Here is a 20,118-nt window from a genome sequence, read left to right on the forward strand (position 1 = left end):
ATAAGCAGTAGTCAGGAATTATAGTAAAAGGTATATGCACTTGTCATGAACAATTCCTAAACACCCATGTAAGGAAATGCCTCCTTGGCATGGTTGCCCCCTGACTTTTTGCCTTTGCTGATGCTATGTTTACAATTGAAAGTGTGCTGAGGCCTGCTAACCAGGCCCCAGCACCAGTGTTCTTTCCCTAACCTGTACTTTTGTATCCACAATTGGCAGACCCTGGCATCCAGATAAATCCCTTGTAACTGGTACTTCTAGTACCAAGGGCCCTGATGCCAAGGAAGGTCTCTAAGGGCTGCAGCATGTCTTATGCCACCCTGGAGACCTCTCACTCAGCACAGACACACTGCTTGCCAGCTTGTGTGTGCTAGTGAGGACAAAACGAGTAAGTCGACATGGCACTCCCCTCAGGGTGCCATGCCAGCCTCTCACTGCCTATGCAGTATAGGTAAGACACCCCTCTAGCAGGCCTTACAGCCCTAAGGCAGGGTGCACTATACCATAGGTGAGGGTACCAGTGCATGAGCATGGTACCCCTACAGTGTCTAAACAAAACCTTAGACATTGTAAGTGCAGGGTAGCCATAAGAGTATATGGTCTGGGAGTTTGTCAAAAACGAACTCCACAGCACCATAATGGCTACACTGAAAACTGGGAAGTTTGGTATCAAACTTCTCAGCACAATAAATGCACACTGATGCCAGTGTACATTTTATTGTAAAGTACACCACAGAGGGCACCTTAGAGGTGCCCCCTGAAACTTAACCGACTGTCTGTGTAGGCTGACTAGTTCCAGCAGCCTGCCACACCAGAGACATGTTGCTGGCCCCATGGGGAGAGTGCCTTTGTCACTCTGAGGCCAGTAACAAAGCCTGCACTGGGTGGAGATGCTAACACCTCCCCCAGGCAGGAGCTGTAACACCTGGCGGTGAGCCTCAAAGGCTCACCCCTTTGTCACAGCCCAGCAGGGCACTCCAGCTTAGTGGAGTTGCCCGCCCCCTCCGGCCACGGCCCCCACTTTTGGCGGCAAGGCTGGAGGGAACAAAGAAAGCAACAAGGAGGAGTCACTGGCCAGTCAGGACAGCCCCTAAGGCGTCCTGAGCTGAGGTGACTCTGACTTTTAGAAATCCTCCATCTTGCAGATGGAGGATTCCCCCAATAGGGTTAGGATTGTGACCCCCTCCCCTTGGGAGGAGGCACAAAGAGGGTGTACCCACCCTCAGGGCTAGTAGCCATTGGCTACTAACCCCCCAGACCTAAACACGCCCTTAAATTTAGTATTTAAGGGCTACCCTGAACCCTAGAAAATTAGATTCCTGCAAGAAGAAGGACTGCCTAGCTGAAAACCCCTGCAGAGGAAGACCAGAAGACGACAACTGCCTTGGCTCCAGAAACTCACCGGCCTGTCTCCTGCCTTCCAAAGATCCTGCTCCAGCGACGCCTTCCAAAGGGACCAGCGACCTCGACATCCTCTGAGGACTGCCCCTGCTTCGAAAAGACAAGAAACTCCCGAGGACAGCGGACCTGCTCCAAGAAAGGCTGCAACTTTGTTTCCAGCAGCCTTGAAAGAACCCTGCAAGCTCCCCGCAAGAAGCGTGAGACTTGCAACACTGCACCCGGCGACCCCGACTCGGCTGGTGGAGATCCAACACCTCAGGAGGGACCCCAGGACTACTCTGATACTGTGAGTACCAAAACCTGTCCCCCCTGAGCCCCCACAGCGCCGCCTGCAGAGGGAATCCCGAGGCTTCCCCTGACCGCGACTCTTTGAATCCAAAGTCCCGACGCCTGGGAGAGACCCTGCACCCGCAGCCCCCAGGACCTGAAGGACCGGACTTTCACTGGAGAAGTGACCCCCAGGAGTCCCTCTCCCTTGCCCAAGTGGAGGTTTCCCCGAGGAACCCCCCCCTTGCCTGCCTGCAGCGCTGAAGAGATCCCGAGATCTCTCATAGACTAACATTGCGAACCCGACGCCTGTTTCTACACTGCACCCGGCCGCCCCCGCGCTGCTGAGGGTGAAATTTCTGTGTGGGCTTGTGTCCCCCCCGGTGCCCTACAAAACCCCTCTGGTCTGCCCTCCGAAGACGCGGGTACTTACCTGCAAGCAGACCGGAACCGGGGCACCCCCTTCTCTCCATTCTAGCCTATGTGTTTTGGGCACCACTTTGAACTCTGCACCTGACCGGCCCTGAGCTGCTGGTGTGGTGACTTTGGGGTTGCTCTGAACCCCCAACGGTGGGCTACCTTGGACCAAGAACTGAACCCTGTAAGTGTCCTACTTACCTGGTAAAACTAACAAAAACTTACCTCCCCCAGGAACTGTGAAAATTGCACTGTGTCCACTTTTAAAACAGCTATTTGTCAATAACTTGAAAAGTATACATGCAATTTTTATGATTTGAAGTTCCTAAAGTACTTACCTGCAATACCTTTCGAACAAGATATTACATGTTAAATTTGAACCTGTGGTTCTTAAAATAAACTAAGAAAAGATATTTTTCTACACAAAACCTATTGGCTGGATTTGTCTCTGAGTGTGTGTACCTCATTTATTGTCTATGTGTATGTACAACAAATGCTTAACACTACTCCTTGGATAAGCCTACTGCTCGACCACACTACCACAAAATAGAGCATTAGTATTATCTCTTTTTACCACTATTTTACCTCTAAGGGGAACCCTTGGACTCTGTGCATGCTATTCCTTACTTTGAAATAGCACATACAGAGCCAACTTCCTACATTGGTGGATCAGCGGTGGGGTACAAGACTTTGCATTTGCTGGACTACTCAGCCAATACCTGATCACACGACAAATTCCAAAATTGTCATTAGAAACTGATTTTTGCAATTTGAAAAGTTTTCTAAATTCTTAAAAGACCTGCTAGGGCCTTGTGTTAGATCCTGTTTAGCATTTCTTTTAGAGTTTAAAAGTTTGTAAAAGTTTGAATTAGAACCTAGAACTAGTTGTAGATTCTTAAAAAGTATTCCAACTCTTAGAAGCAAAATGTCTAGCACAGATGTGACTGTGGTGGAACTCGACACCACACCTTACCTCCATCTTAAGATGAGGGAGCTAAGGTCACTCTGTAAAATAAAGAAAATAACAATGGGCCCCAAACCTACCAAAATACAGCTCCAGGAGCTTTTGGCAGAGTTTGAAAAGGCCAACCCCTCTGAGGGTGGCAACTCAGAGGAAGAGGATAGTGACTTGGAGGAAAATTCCCCCCTACCAGTCCTATCTAGGGAGAACAGGGTCCCTCAAACCCTGACTCCTAAAATAATAGTCAGAGATGCTGGTTCCCTCACAGGAGAGACCAACACCTCTGAAATCACTGAGGATAGCCCCAGTGAAGAGGACATCCAGTTAGCCAGGATGGCCAAAAGATTGGCTTTGGAAAGACAGATCCTAGCCATAGAGAGGGAAAGACAAGAGATGGGCCTAGGACCCATCAATGGTGGCAGCAACATAAATAGGGTCAGAGATTCTCCTGACATGTTGAAAATCCCTAAAGGGATTGTAACTAAATATGAAGATGGTGATGACATCACCAAATGGTTCACAGCTTTTGAGAGGGCTTGTGTAACCAGAAAAGTGAACAGATCTCACTGGGGTGCTCTCCTTTGGGAAATGTTCACAGGAAAGTGTAGGGATAGACTCCTCACACTCTCTGGACAAGATGCAGAATCTTATGACCTCATGAAGGGTACCCTGATTGAGGGCTTTGGATTCTCCACTGAGGAGTATAGGATTAGATTCAGGGGGGCTCAAAAATCCTCGAGCCAGACCTGGGTTGACTTTGTAGACTACTCAGTGAAAACACTAGATGGTTGGATTCAAGGCAGTGGTGTAAGTAATTATGATGGGCTGTACAATTTATTTGTGAAAGAACACCTATTAAGTAATTGTTTCAATGATAAACTGCATCAGCATCTGGTAGACCTAGGACCAATTTCTCCCCAAGAATTGGGAAAGAAGGCGGACCATTGGGTCAAGACAAGGGTGTCCAAGACTTCAACAGGGGGTGACCAAAAGAAAGGGGTCACAAAGACTCCCCAGGGGAAGGGTGATGAGACAACCAAAACTAAAAATAGTAAAGAGTCTTCTACAGGCCCCCAAAAACCTGCACAGGAGGGTGGGCCCAGAGCCTCTTCACAAAACAATGGGTACAAGGGTAAAAACTTTGATCCCAAAAAGGCCTGGTGTCATAGCTGTAAACAGCATGGACACCAAACTGGAGACAAGGCCTGTCCCAAGAAAGGTTCCACTCCAAACTCCCATCCAGGTAACACTGGTATGGCTAGTCTCCAAGTGGGATCAACAGTGTGCCCAGAGCAAATCAGGGTCCACACTGAAGCTACTCTAGTTTCTGAGGGTGGGGTGGATTTAGCCACACTAGCTGTCTGGCCGCCTAACATGCAAAAATACAGACAGCAACTCTTAATTAATGGGACTAGAATAGAGGGCCTGAGGGATACAGGTGCCAGTGTCACCATGGTGACAGAGAAACTGGTTTCCCCTGGCCAATACCTGACTGGAAAAACTTACACAGTCACCAACGCTGACAATCAGAGAAAAGTACATCCCATGGCAATGGTTACTTTAGAATGGGGAGGGGTCAATGGCCTGAAACAGGTGGTGGTCTCCTCAAATATCCCAGTGGACTGTCTGCTTGGAAATGACCTGGAGTCCTCAGCATGGGCTGAGGTAGAACTAAAAACCCATGCAGCAATGCTGGGTATCCCTGAACTGGTGTGTGTGAAAACAAGAGCACAATGCAAGGCACAGGGTGAACAAGTAGAGCTGGAGTCTGGAAGAATGGCCCAGCCTACCAAGAGAACAGGAAAGTCAGTTGGGAAACCAACTGCAACACAGCAAAAGAAAGGGAACCTCTCTTCTCAGGAAGAAGTTCTGCCCTCTGAGGGAACTGAGCCTTTGGGGCTTGAACCTTATCAGGTTGAGCTCTTAGGCCCAGGGGGACCCTCAAGGGAGGAGCTGTGTAAGGGACAAGAAACCTGTCCCTCTCTTGAAGGCCTTAGGCAGCAAGCTGCTGAAGAGTCCAAGGGCAAGAAAAATGGAACACATAGGGTCTATTGGGAAGATGGACTCCTGTACACTGAGGCCAGAGACCCCAAACCTGGTGCCACTAGGAGAGTGGTAGTGCCTCAGCTGTTCAGAGAGTTCATCCTAACATTGGCCCATGACATTCCCCTTGCTGGACATTTGGGACAAACCAAGACGTGGGAGAGGTTAGTCAACCACTTCTACTGGCCCAATATGTCCAACATGGTTAAGGAGTTTTGCCTCTCCTGCCCCACCTGTCAAGCCAGTGGTAAGACAGGTGGGCACCCAAAGGCCCCCCTCATTCCACTTCCAGTGGTGGGGGTCCCCTTTGAAAGAGTGGGTGTGGACATAGTTGGTCCACTGGAACCTCCCACAGCCTCAGGAAATATGTATATCCTGGTAGTAGTGGATCATGCTACCAGGTATCCTGAAGCTATTCCCCTTAGGTCGACTACTGCCCCTGCAGTAGCCAAGGCCCTCATTGGTATCTTTACCAGAGTGGGTTTCCCTAAGGAGGTGGTGTCTGACAGAGGTACCAACTTCATGTCAGCATACCTGAAACATATGTGGAATGAGTGTGGAGTGACTTATAAATTCACTACACCTTACCATCCACAAACTAATGGCTTAGTTGAGAGATTCAACAAGACATTAAAGGGCATGATCATGGGGCTCCCAGAAAAACTCAAAAGGAGATGGGATGTCCTCTTGCCATGTCTGCTTTTCGCTTACAGAGAGGTGCCACAGAAGGGAGTAGGATTCTCACCCTTTGAACTTCTGTTTGGTCATCCTGTAAGGGGACCACTTGCTCTTGTTAAAGAAGGCTGGGAGAGACCTCTCCATGAGCCTAAACAAGACATAGTGGACTATGTACTTGGCCTTCGCTCTAGAATGGCAGAGTACATGGAAAAGGCAACCAAAAACCTTGAGGCCAGCCAACAGCTCCAGAAGTTTTGGTATGACCAAAAGGCTGCACTGGTTGAGTTCCAACCAGGGCAGAAAGTCTGGGTTCTGGAGCCTGTGGCTCCCAGGGCACTCCAGGACAAATGGAGTGGCCCTTACCCAGTACTAGAAAGGAAGAGTCAGGTCACCTACCTGGTGGACCTGGGCACAAGCAGGAGCCCCAAGAGGGTGATCCATGTGAACCGCCTTAAGCTCTTCCATGACAGGGCTGATGTGAATCTGTTGATGGTAACAGATGAGGATCAGGAGGCAGAGAGTGAACCTCTCCCTGATCTTCTGTCATCAGACCCAAAAGATGGCACAGTAGATGGAGTGATCTACTCAGACACCCTCTCTGGCCAACAGCAAGCTGATTGTAGGAGACTCCTACAACAGTTTCCTGAACTCTTCTCCTTAACCCCTGGTCAGACACACCTGTGTACCCATGATGTGGACACAGGAGACAGCATGCCTGTCAAGAACAAAATCTTTAGACAATCTGACCATGTTAAGGAAAGCATCATGGTGGAAGTCCACAAGATGCTGGAATTGGGAGTAATTGAGCGCTCTGACAGCCCCTGGGCTAGCCCAGTGGTCTTAGTCCCCAAACCTCACACCAAAGATGGAAAGAAAGAGATGAGGTTTTGTGTGGACTACAGAGGGCTCAATTCTGTCACCAAGACAGATGCTCATCCAATTCCAAGAGCTGATGAGCTCATAGACAAATTAGGTGCTGCCAAATTCCTAAGTACCTTTGACTTGACAGCAGGGTACTGGCAAATAAAAATGGCACCTGGAGCAAAAGAGAAAACAGCATTCTCCACACCTGATGGGCATTATCAGTTTACTGTTATGCCCTTTGGTTTAAAGAATGCCCCTGCCACCTTCCAAAGGTTGGTGAATCAAGTCCTTGCTGGCTTGGAGTCCTTTAGCACAGCTTATCTTGATGATATTGCTGTCTTTAGCTCCACCTGGCAGGATCACCTGGTCCACCTGAAGAAGGTTTTGAAGGCTCTGCAATCTGCAGGCCTCTCTATCAAGGCATCCAAATGCCAGATAGGGCAGGGAACTGTGGTTTACTTGGGCCACCTTGTAGGTGGAGGCCAAGTTCAGCCACTCCAACCCAAGATCCAGACTATTCTGGACTGGGTAGCTCCAAAAACCCAGACTCAAGTCAGGGCATTCCTTGGCTTGACTGGGTATTACAGGAGGTTTGTGAAGGGATATGGATCCATTGTGACAGCCCTCACTGAACTCACCTCCAAGAAAATGCCCAAGAAAGTGAACTGGACTGTGGAATGCCAACAGGCCTTTGACACCCTGAAACAAGCAATGTGCTCAGCACCAGTTCTAAAAGCTCCAGATTATTCTAAGCAGTTCATTGTGCAGACTGATGCCTATGAACATGGGATAGGGGCAGTTTTGTCCCAAACAAATGATGATGGCCTTGACCAGCCTGTTGCTTTCATTAGCAGGAGGTTACTCCCCAGGGAGCAGCGTTGGAGTGCCATTGAGAGGGAGGCCTTTGCTGTGGTTTGGTCCCTGAAGAAGCTGAGACCATACCTCTTTGGGACTCACTTCCTAGTTCAAACTGACCACAGACCTCTCAAATGGCTGATGCAAATGAAAGGTGAAAATCCTAAACTGTTGAGGTGGTCCATCTCCCTACAGGGAATGGACTTTATAGTGGAACACAGACCTGGGACTGCCCATGCCAATGCAGATGGCCTTTCCAGGTTCTTCCACTTAGAAAATGAAGACTCTCTTGGGAAAGGTTAGTCTCATCCTCTTTCGTTTGGGGGGGGGTTGTGTAAGGAAATGCCTCCTTGGCATGGTTGCCCCCTGACTTTTTGCCTTTGCTGATGCTATGTTTACAATTGAAAGTGTGCTGAGGCCTGCTAACCAGGCCCCAGCACCAGTGTTCTTTCCCTAACCTGTACTTTTGTATCCACAATTGGCAGACCCTGGCATCCAGATAAATCCCTTGTAACTGGTACTTCTAGTACCAAGGGCCCTGATGCCAAGGAAGGTCTCTAAGGGCTGCAGCATGTCTTATGCCACCCTGGAGACCTCTCACTCAGCACAGACACACTGCTTGCCAGCTTGTGTGTGCTAGTGAGGACAAAACGAGTAAGTCGACATGGCACTCCCCTCAGGGTGCCATGCCAGCCTCTCACTGCCTATGCAGTATAGGTAAGACACCCCTCTAGCAGGCCTTACAGCCCTAAGGCAGGGTGCACTATACCATAGGTGAGGGTACCAGTGCATGAGCATGGTACCCCTACAGTGTCTAAACAAAACCTTAGACATTGTAAGTGCAGGGTAGCCATAAGAGTATATGGTCTGGGAGTTTGTCAAAAACGAACTCCACAGCACCATAATGGCTACACTGAAAACTGGGAAGTTTGGTATCAAACTTCTCAGCACAATAAATTCACACTGATGCCAGTGTACATTTTATTGTAAAATACACCACAGAGGGCACCTTAGAGGTGCCCCCTGAAACTTAACCGACTGTCTGTGTAGGCTGACTAGTTCCAGCAGCCTGCCACACCAGAGACATGTTGCTGGCCCCATGGGGAGAGTGCCTTTGTCACTCTGAGGCCAGTAACAAAGCCTGCACTGGGTGGAGATGCTAACACCTCCCCCAGGCAGGAGCTGTAACACCTGGCGGTGAGCCTCAAAGGCTCACCCCTTTGTCACAGCCCAGCAGGGCACTCCAGCTTAGTGAAGTTGCCCGCCCCCTCCGGCCACGGCCCCCACTTTTGGCGGCAAGGCTGGAGGGAACAAAGAAAGCAACAAGGAGGAGTCACTGGCCAGTCAGGACAGCCCCTAAGGTGTCCTGAGCTGAGGTGACTCTGACTTTTAGAAATCCTCCATCTTGCAGATGGAGGATTCCCCCAATAGGGTTAGGATTGTGACCCCCTCCCCTTGGGAGGAGGCACAAAGAGGGTGTACCCACCCTCAGGGCTAGTAGCCATTGGCTACTAACCCCCCAGACCTAAACACGCCCTTAAATTTAGTATTTAAGGGCTACCCTGAACCCTAGAAAATTAGATTCCTGCAACTACAAGAAGAAGGACTGCCTAGCTGAAAACCCCTGCAGAGGAAGACCAGAAGACGACAACTGCCTTGGCTCCAGAAACTCACCGGCCTGTCTCCTGCCTTCCAAAGATCCTGCTCCAGCGACGCCTTCCAAAGGGACCAGCGACCTCGACATCCTCTGAGGACTGCCCCTGCTTCGAAAAGACAAGAAACTCCCGAGGACAGCGGACCTGCTCCAAGAAAGGCTGCAACTTTGTTTCCAGCAGCCTTGAAAGAACCCTGCAAGCTCCCCGCAAGAAGCGTGAGACTTGCAACACTGCACCCGGCGACCCCGACTCGGCTGGTGGAGATCCAACACCTCAGGAGGGACCCCAGGACTACTCTGATACTGTGAGTACCAAAACCTGTCCCCCCTGAGCCCCCACAGCGCCGCCTGCAGAGGGAATCCCGAGGCTTCCCCTGACCGCGACTCTTTGAATCCAAAGTCCCGACGCCTGGGAGAGACCCTGCACCCGCAGCCCCCAGGACCTGAAGGACCGGACTTTCACTGGAGAAGTGACCCCCAGGAGTCCCTCTCCCTTGCCCAAGTGGAGGTTTCCCCGAGGAACCCCCCCCTTGCCTGCCTGCAGCGCTGAAGAGATCCCGATATCTCTCATAGACTAACATTGCGAACCCGACGCCTGTTTCTACACTGCACCCGGCCGCCCCCGCGCTGCTGAGGGTGAAATTTCTGTGTGGGCTTGTGTCCCCCCCGGTGCCCTACAAAACCCCTCTGGTCTGCCCTCCGAAGACGCGGGTACTTACCTGCAAGCAGACCGGAACCGGGGCACCCCCTTCTCTCCATTCTAGCCTATGTGTTTTGGGCACCACTTTGAACTCTGCACCTGACCGGCCCTGAGCTGCTGGTGTGGTGACTTTGGGGTTGCTCTGAACCCCCAACGGTGGGCTACCTTGGACCAAGAACTGAACCCTGTAAGTGTCCTACTTACCTGGTAAAACTAACAAAAACTTACCTCCCCCAGGAACTGTGAAAATTGCACTGTGTCCACTTTTAAAACAGCTATTTGTCAATAACTTGAAAAGTATACATGCAATTTTTATGATTTGAAGTTCCTAAAGTACTTACCTGCAATACCTTTCGAACAAGATATTACATGTTAAATTTGAACCTGTGGTTCTTAAAATAAACTAAGAAAAGATATTTTTCTACACAAAACCTATTGGCTGGATTTGTCTCTGAGTGTGTGTACCTCATTTATTGTCTATGTGTATGTACAACAAATGCTTAACACTACTCCTTGGATAAGCCTACTGCTCGACCACACTACCACAAAATAGAGCATTAGTATTATCTCTTTTTACCACTATTTTACCTCTAAGGGGAACCCTTGGACTCTGTGCATGCTATTCCTTACTTTGAAATAGCACATACAGAGCCAACTTCCTACAACCCATAAAAGGAACATTAGAGAATATACCACAAGTCATATAAATACATATTAACTAGACATGCCCATAAAAGGAACATTAGTACACATATGTATAACCAGTAAACAGGGAGGAAACCTAAAACATTATAAATCTGTATTAGGCTCCTAAAGCCTGGATTCCCTACAAAGTACCTGTTTCCAGTTGATTGGGCACTTCCAGTGCCTAAAGGTGGGTGTAGAGGGCCCCCGGCGCTCCGGCGTGCAAAAACGGGGGCTGTGTGAGGTTTTGGAGGGAAGAGGGGCGGCTGGCACCCTCTCCTTATGAACGGGCTCCTCCGGGGGCCTCCGTTCGGTGTGGGGGCCTGCCTCGGCCTCTGCACCCCCTGTCTGTGGGGGTGGGGGCCGGGTGTGGCCCACTAAATAAGGCTGGGGCCAAAGTGGAAGGGACCTCCATCGAGGTCTCCCTTCCTAATTCTGGCCGAAAACGAAATTCCCCCGTAAAAGGAAAGGAGCGTCCTGCTCCTAGAGCAGCGACCGGGGAAGGGGGCGCTCCCTGCGCCTTCCCCGAGTCCTGCCTTACGGGAGGAATGACTCTCGGACCCCTCCGGGGGCCCGAGGAAACACTCGCCCGCACCCGATGTGGTGCGCGAGTGAGGGAAACCTCTCCCGAGCCGCCGGGAGGCTTCCTGTGGGATTGAAGGTGGCTGGTGCCCCGGGGGCGCTCCCGGAAACGGGAGGTGCCTCGGGGGTGCCACGAGGAGCACGCTTGCTCGGATTCCTTGGTTGCTGTGCCCTGGGGGCACAGAGATGAGCGCGATCCCCGCGCTCCAAATTATTCAGTGAACCCGGCTGTGGCGGTGATCTCTGGGGGGCAGAAATAAAACGTTTTGAAAGCGCTAATGCCCATCTGAGCCCGGGGCTGCGGCGGTGATCTTCTGCAGCAGTTTTTAGGGTTGAGCGCTTTTCTAAAGCGCTAAGAAAAAGCTGAGAGATCGGTGCAGGGGTCAGGGGCACAGCCATACCAAACATGCCTACGCTACCCCTCAGAAATCAGACAATACCCCTTACACCTAAGGCAGGGCATTTCCAATGCAATCCTATGAGAGGACAGCACTCACAGCAGTGAGACACCAAGTTAGGCTGTTTGTCACTACCAGGACAGGCCACGCAACATGGCACATGTCCTGCCTTCTACATACATGGCACCCTGCTCAAAGGGTTAGCTAGGGCGTACCTTAGGGGTGACTTACATGTAGTAAAAGGGGAGTTCTGGGCCTGGCAAGTAAATTTAGATGCCAGGTCCCAGAAAACTGCGCACACAGGCTCTGCGCTAGCAGGCCTTAGATAGGTTTAACAGGCTACTTCAGTGGGTGGCGCAAGCAGCGCTGCAGGCTCACTAGTAGCATTTAATTTACAGGCCCTGGGTATAGGGATACCACTTTACAAGGGACTTATAGGTAAATTAAATATGCCAATTAGGTATAATCCAATCATACCAAATTTGTTATAGAGAGCACATGCGCTTTAGCACTGGTTAGCAGTGAAAATGTGCTCAGAGTCAAAACGTCAGCCAACAAAGGTCAGAAAAATAAGGAGGCAAAAAGCAAAAAGTCTGGGGAATGACCCTGTAAAAGGGCCAGGTCCAACACTCTGGGATGTGTTGCACAGCAGAGGATGCATAGGTTCTGCTGCAGAAGCACTTTAGGATAGGGTGACCAGGTGTCCCTGCTTTGCCGGGCCAGTCTTGGGTTTTCACCAGCTTCCCCAGCAGTTTTAGGCAAATTTGGCTTGTGTCCTGGTTTTTGAAGAGAGTCAACTGAAAACAGAAGGAACCATTTTTTGTGTTACAAAGCAGAGTTATTTAGCATTTAATTAAATTAATAATGAAAACTATTTAATTAAAATGTATCTCACCGAGTTAAAAAAAAGTGCATTTTATTTATTTTTCGAGATCTTCTTCTGTGATTCTAGATTGATGAGGGTTATCGTTCTTTGCTGCTCAGTTCAAATAAAATTGTAGTCCTTCTTTTATTATTGTGAAATGTTCTAGTTTTTGGGATTCAAAATCTGGTCACCCTACCTTAGGCCCACTTCCAAGGGTTCAGGCTGGGGGGCACCACTTGACAGGGTAGACTCACATATGGCAGAGTCCAGGTACAGAATCAGGGTGGTTGGAAGTGTTTTATGTCCCATAAGACCTCAGATCAGGAGGCCAGCCAACTACCCCTTGAAGTCAATCTGGGTACAAGTGATGCAGGTCCAGTCCTTCTCTCCAAGGCAGGGGAACAGCAAGTAGCAAAGTAGCACAGCAAGACAGGAGGTCAGCAAAGCAGCAGTCCAGCAAAGTGGCAGTCCTTCAGCAGCACAGCAGTCCTTCTTGCAGATTATTTGCAGGTCCAGTAGTGTACTGAAGTGGTTTTGTCAGATATCTAGTACTAATACCCAGTTAGGCCTTTGAAGTGGGGGAGCCTTCAAAGACAGGCCTTTAAAGTGCATAGAGGTCCTGCCCTTCCTGATCTGTCTCCAGACTCACTACAGGGTGTTATAATGCCCTTTGTATGGGGATAGGGCACAGCCTATTCAGGTGTAAGTGAGGCTTTGCCCATCTCCCTCCCATCCTCCCAGGGTGGCTCATCAAGTCACACTTTAGCTCACAGTGTATGGCTGTCTGGGGCAAAATACACAAAGCCTAACTATCACCAACCCTAGACAAGTGATCAGAGACAGACAACAGGCACCAAATAGCTAAAGTGAGAAAATGCCAACTTTCTAAACGTGGCATTTTCAAAAATGTAATTTAAAATCCAACTTCATCATAAGTTGTGATTTTAAATTGTGAGTCCAGAGACACCAAACTTGAAACGTTTATCTCTTCCAGATTGTGAATTGCACTTATAGGATGTAATAAGGTAATCCTAATGTCATCCTATGGGAGAGGTAGGCCCTGTACTAATGAAAATCGACTTTGCGAGTTGTTCACTACAAGGACATGTAAAACTTAAAAGTACATGTCCTGTCTTTTACATACATTGCACCCTACCTACCCTCTGGGGTGTCCAGGGCCTAGCTTAGGGGTAACTTATATGTATAACAAGGGAAGGTTTGGGTCTGGCAAAAGCGGTATTTTGCCAGGTCAACAAGGCAGTGTAATACTGAACACACAGGCTCTGCAGTGGCAAGCCTGAGACATGGTCAAAGGGCTACCTAAGTGGGTGGCTGAATCAGTGCTGCAGGCTCATAAGTAGCATTTAATTTTAACGCCCTGGGCACATGTAGTGCATTTACTAGGGACTTATAAGTAAATAACACATGCCAATTTGTGATAAGCCAATATTTCTATTTTTAGGGAAGAGAGCACAAGCATGGTTAGCAGCAAAAATGAGTTCAGAGAAGTGGTGGAGGTAGACAGAAAATTAGGGAAAGACCACCCTATGGTTGTCAGGTCTAACACTACAACACCAGTATTTTGATGTCCTGGGCAGTGCAAAATTTTGCAAAATCACCAAAAGACAGTATTTCTAGTCTTTATCTATACGTAATTCAAACAGCAAATATAACTATAAAGCACATTTATTTTTGTTCTAGAGCTTCAGTAATGATCCACGGCTACTAATTAAACTATCCAAAACAAGGGTGACTGTGAGCGTTCAAGGTCCAGCACACATGTTCCTTGACATAAGATAACATAACATAAGGTAATAAGAAAAAGGTATGCAGTTCCTAACAGGAACAGGGTGAAGACACAATTCTTCACCCCTGATATATAGCATGTCAGAAGAAAATAATTTAGGGGCTAGAACCCTCACCCACCCAGTTGGGTGGCGTGCTTCATCACCGGGCAGCTTGTCATTGGGGCGGCGCTCCAATACCTAATGGGCACACACAAGGGGCTCTTTGCCAGAGATCTTTTATGAAAAGCACTATATTTAAAGTCAAGTGAAACTGTCTGATGTGTGAATTGGAAAGAATGAAAGTTATAAAATGGCTAACGGACACCTAAACTGTGTTTACTCTAAGCGTGGGCCGGAGGAAATGGATATCTGTGTCACTCACAAAAGAAAAGAAGCTGATGGGGTAAATCCTGAAGACTAAAGGGCAAAGCAGCACATGGGCAGGGCTGCAGAGGTGCACACACAACCACTCAATATGACCTCTGGTTGGCCAAGGCATTCACTGGGATGAAGGCCACAAGGGCAGCGGGAAAGCAGCGGCCGGGGTTTTTGAAAGTGGAATGCAGGGCCATCATAGCTAGCGCTTTCACATGCTTCGCAAGATTGACAGTCCTGTAGTGCCGCTGTGGGCAGACCAAGGGACTCCCCAGCAAGAAGGCATGTGCATGTGGTATGGTACATGATAATAGGCTACCCAGTAATTTCTGTATGAAAGAAACATGTCAGTTCTGTGAAAGTGGTCTGCTTTTTAGCAGGGTCGACAGCGTCTTCCCTCTGAAAATAGTAGATAGATGGCATCTGCCCTGTTCACACTCACTAGAGAATGACATTCATAAAAACCATACTGAGAACTATCCTCAGTCGTGTATCTGTATGTCAGAAAGGAGAAATAGTTAAGGCTGTAACCGCTAATGTCCCAAACAGTGCAGCATTCATTCTGCACTACACACAAAATTATTTGGTGTGAGCACACAAGTTGCATGCAATTTCCTTCCCCTAGTCTTCAGACGGTCTCACTAAAATCCAAAGGCTATTGTGGATCCTTGTGGCATAGCATTTGTTCTTATCTGTGTTCAGATCTACATGCATACACTATGCAAAATTATCTGGTGTGCGCTTGTTTCAGCATGTTTCTAATAGATAGCTATAGGAAAGTTTATTGGTATAGTATTTGTATTGAAGTGTGCACTTATGTCAAAAATCGTCATGCATATTATTACTGCAACTAGTTAATTAATACTTTCTATTGAGATGGAAAAGTCCTCTGCATGGTGAGAGACATGTATTCCTGAGCTGAGCTGAGTGCCCAACTGTATTGTTGTCTGGATCCCTAATGCAGATTTTTTGTCATAGATGAACATAGCTTATGCATGTGCACCATGACGTAGATCTGTCTCATGGATTGCAGTCTTGTTGAACCGGGAGGGGCACCCAAAGTGCTACCCTGATAGTGGTGGAAGGCTAGTGCCTTCAGCAGGAGTTGAAACGGTTCAAGTCCGGTGGTGGCAGCATACTGTGTAATGATCAGTAGTAGCAAAACAATCCTTTTTACCCTGTGTCACTGGATTGAGGCCTACAGGCTCACTCACCTTTTAAAACGTTCCTCTGCTGTGTTCTTAACTCTCCCTGGCCTACATCAGGTTGTGGCAGAAGTGCATGCATGGTGGAAACCTGTGCTGAATGCATGTGCGCTCGCAAAAGAAAAATAGACTACACAAAAGGTGAAGTGGGTTACAGTGAGTACATGGTAAATGTGTGTGCTAGCAGTGTGTGTTTTTAAAAAAAACACACTGGTACAGTACAAAGAGGCTGCAGTAGTGAACAGTGTGCTCAGACTGAGTGTGTGTGTTGCATGTGGGTATGGTGGTGGTGGCATAATACATGAAAATAACAGTAGTAGACAGTGAGTGTGCTGTGGATGTACACTGAGTGCAGACCAGTGTAGCCACATTATATGGAGGACCTTGGATTTCATTTTGGGAAGGCCAGGCCTGCCTGGTGAAAACATGAGCGATAGAGGAATGCCCCAAGACAGGTTTGTGTATTGCTGCATTCTTATACACTTGGTGGGACAGGCACTGGATGAGGGGAGAGACGGACACTCCCTGTGCATTTCTCTTTGATTCCATGACAAATCACTAGGAAGGGGCCTGGACGCATCTCAGGAAGAGGGATATGGAGCTGATAGGGAATCATAAAGATTAGGGCTGAGGGCCCTGGATTAACCTTTTGATGCACATATCACTGTGGCTGACATCCAGGTGTGAATTCTGGTCATTGCCATGAATCGTGTTGTGGTAATCAGCTTTGGGGTCCATTCTGCTGTGACAGAAATCCAGCAGAAGGAATAAGGGGAGAGATGCCCATTTCAAAGAATCAGAACCTAACATAAAATACGGTGCAAGCGTATTGACACCCACAACTAATCGGCAGTGGTCCAATGCAATCAATTTACTATTTCTGTCCTGTAAACTTCCCTCTCCCCAATTGACCTTTGCCAGTTTGCGGGACAGATCTCTGTTGTGTGTGCTGACAAATAGGGCATTGTAAGCTCACAGTGTTTATCAAATCTAGAGGAATGTGCATGCCTCTAATCTCTGCCCACCTGTCAGTGTCGTTCTCTCCCAGGTGTCCTCATTTTTGATGCACCTATTTAGCCATTCCCACCAAGTCAGAATCCTGTGTTGCCACCTCTACCTCTGAGACTTTGGCTTTGTTGTCTGCAAGGGAATTGAACCAGCGTTCTAGTAAATCAATGGGACAGTGAACATCTACATGATACACAGTAATGGTACTTTGCTCTAGCATTTCCCAAATTTCTTGCCACAGCTCTTTGCCCCACACCTCCTTTGAATGTTTTTGCCATTTATGTACATGCCATGTGGGAAGCCAAGTGGCTAACCCATTGGCGGTGGACCAGGAACCAGTATAAATGTGACAGGCCCCAGGTAGCTCTTGCATTGCAGGCTGATACACAGCGTACAACTCTGCATATTGACTACTTTTTCCCTCCCCTATAGTGGTTAACAACTTTTTGGTGACTGGATTTTATGACACTGCTTTCAAATGGCTTTTAGCTCCCACATTTTTGGCTGAACCATCAGTAAACCATACATGCTTCCTATCCTCAGGGGACAAGGATTGAAATGACTCACCCCAACTCATGGGTGATTCCTTTATTTGTGGTACCTCCTGCACCCTCTGCTCATCCTGCACTGGGGCTAGCGATATCTGTTCATGTAGAGCGGCTGTGCCTGCTGGTCCCGCTCAAGCCCTGTCCTGTATGTACCGTTTCCAACAGATGATACTAGCTTCTTGTGCATGTCCTATGCAGTGTGTTTTAATTGAACTCATCACCCACTGCATTATCGGAATTTCATTTGCTCAGTATCCACTAGAGCCCAGTAACATGCAAGCAACTGTTTCTCAAAGGTAGTGTATCGCTCCCCAGCCTTAGGTAATGTTTTAGTCCAGAACCCCTCAGGGGCACCCTCGTTCTTCCCTGCTTTTGTCACATATTCCAATTTGCATGTTGCCCCGGAACAGTTACATGCAACTCAACGTCTCCTTCCTGTACTGGCCACAGGCCAGGTCTAAAGCCTGTTAAATCGCCTCCTTTGCCAAATCAAACGCACACTGCTGCTGTTCACCCCTTTCAAATTCATGTTTCTTTCTTGTCAATTTGTACAATGGGGCCAAACTCTGACTCCGATAAGGGATATGCTGTCTCCAAAAGCCAAACAATCCAATGAATCACTGTGTCTCTTGCTTACTGCAGGGAGTGGCAAACTCCAAAATCTTTTGCTTTGCCTGCGATAATACCTCTCTATGTCCTTGATTCCACAGAATCCCTACAAACTTCACATTTTGAGATGGTCTATTGTTTTGTCTGGATTAATCATCCAACTTTTACTCTGCAAGAGTTCCACAACCCGCTCCAACTGAGTCTGCACCTCTTCTTGTGTCTCTCCCGGAATCATCACATCTTCAATGTAATGGGTCAATTGCACTCCTGGAATAATAGATACTTCATCCAGGTGTTCTGTCACCAGCCAGTGACACATGGTGGGGCTATGTAAATATCCTTGGGTGAACCTTAGCATTCTGAATTTTCTGCCTTTCCACTAGAAGCTGAATTGATCTTGAATTTCAGGGGCCAATGGTATAGAAAGGAAAGCATTGGTAATATTAATGGTTGCATACAAGGTCATTGCATGCTTCTGTATTCTTTCAATCAAAGTGATGGTGTCTGGGACCGGGGCTTTCAAAGGGGGTGTATGTTCATTCATCTCACAGTAGTCAACCATCATTCTATAGCACCCATCAGGTTTATGTACGGGCAAAAGGGGATTGTTCCATTCAGTGGTGGTTGAAGCTATTAAACCAGCCTCAATCATTTCTTGGATGGTTTTACTTATTTCCTTATGCCCTCCTGGGATTCGATACTGCTTCAAGCAGATTACCTTGGTTGCTAGGGGCACCTTCACTGGGGGTATCTTCAAATGACCCACCCTCATGGTTGCCACTGAAATGTATTTCTTTGATCCAAACTGATAACAACCATCATCTGAATACAACATCATTCCTTTTGAAATGTCAATTCCCCGTATGAACTCCAGAAGGGGGACAATCAAAACAGTATATTCTCTTTTTGGTGCTCTTCCTCTTTTCATTTGAACCGTAGTTTGCACGGTGGGGGTCTGCTTTCCCCCCAACCCTGTGATAGTGTACTGTTGACCTGAAACCTTTTTAGGATTCCCATAAATTAAAGAGGCCTCTGCTCCAGTATCAACTAATGTTCAAACATTTTGCAAATTTTTGTGTTTCCAGTGTATTTCTAAGTCAGCGTGGGGTCTGTTATTTTTATGAGCCCAACTTTGTACCGGAGTTTGGTCAGTTTCCTAATCTGATTTAAACCTGTCAACTTTTGTCCAAGTCAGATCTGTATATATGCTTTCATATCTGCGAGCAGACTCCCCTGCCGTTCCGGTTCTCAAAAGTTAGCCACTCGCTGTCCAACTCTTCCTCCTCTTTCCCTCATGAAGAAACATTTTTCTCCCTCTCTTTTCCTTCTTCCCGCACCTGTGGCTGGCTCTGAGTTGCATGTCTATTATCTTGCTTGTTTACCTGTCTGCTATCTTCCTTCCGATCCAAGCCTCTTTTACGGTACATCTCCCACAAGCTTTTATTATCAATCCTATCAATCTGCTCCTTGCTGACACCATCCTTCAGTAATGCCTTGAACATATCCCTCCTAGATACTCTATTGTTATCTGTGCGACCCTCAGATCGGGAGGCTCTCTGGTTCATTCTAGTCTCCTAAATCATCTAACTCACGAACCACCTCCAGCACCTCTTTTATACTGTGCCCTGTCTGATTAATTAGGAGAGTCATGGCTACTTGCTAGTAAGCTGGAGGGGCTAAACAGAATATTTTATTATGTACTGAAATAGTCATTGGAGCCTACAGTAAATTATGAGCTTCATCTAATAGAATACCAATTGTCATACGTTCTTCCTTAATTCTTTGCATGGCTCTCTCAATGTGTACCAAGGCTTATCATTTGGCAGCCAATCTGATTCAGTATGGTATTTTTTATTACATCCCATGACTGTTGATTCTAACAACCTAGTTGCTCCTTGATTGGTATAACTTCTGAATTGTTTTTGTACTAGAGGGTCAGTGTTAAGAATACAAAACTTCTTTGCATCTCCTGAATCTAATGTTACCCCTGAATCACCGGTGTCAAATAACCTCACTATCCATGTAAGCAGTGTTTCCCCACATGTCTGTTTAAATTGGTCCATGATATAATTTACTTCTTGCTGAGTGTACTCTTCTAAAGAATGCATCTCAATCCCTCCCGGGTTCTGTGGAGTGCCCTGTACTTTTCATCTGAATATTGGTTGATAGTGAACTATGTTCTGCTCATTCAGCTCACACTGGCCCCTACCTTTTCTA

This window comes from Pleurodeles waltl, chromosome 1_1 (assembly GCF_031143425.1).
Source record: "Pleurodeles waltl isolate 20211129_DDA chromosome 1_1, aPleWal1.hap1.20221129, whole genome shotgun sequence".
In the NCBI taxonomy this organism is placed as follows: domain Eukaryota; kingdom Metazoa; phylum Chordata; class Amphibia; order Caudata; family Salamandridae; genus Pleurodeles; species Pleurodeles waltl.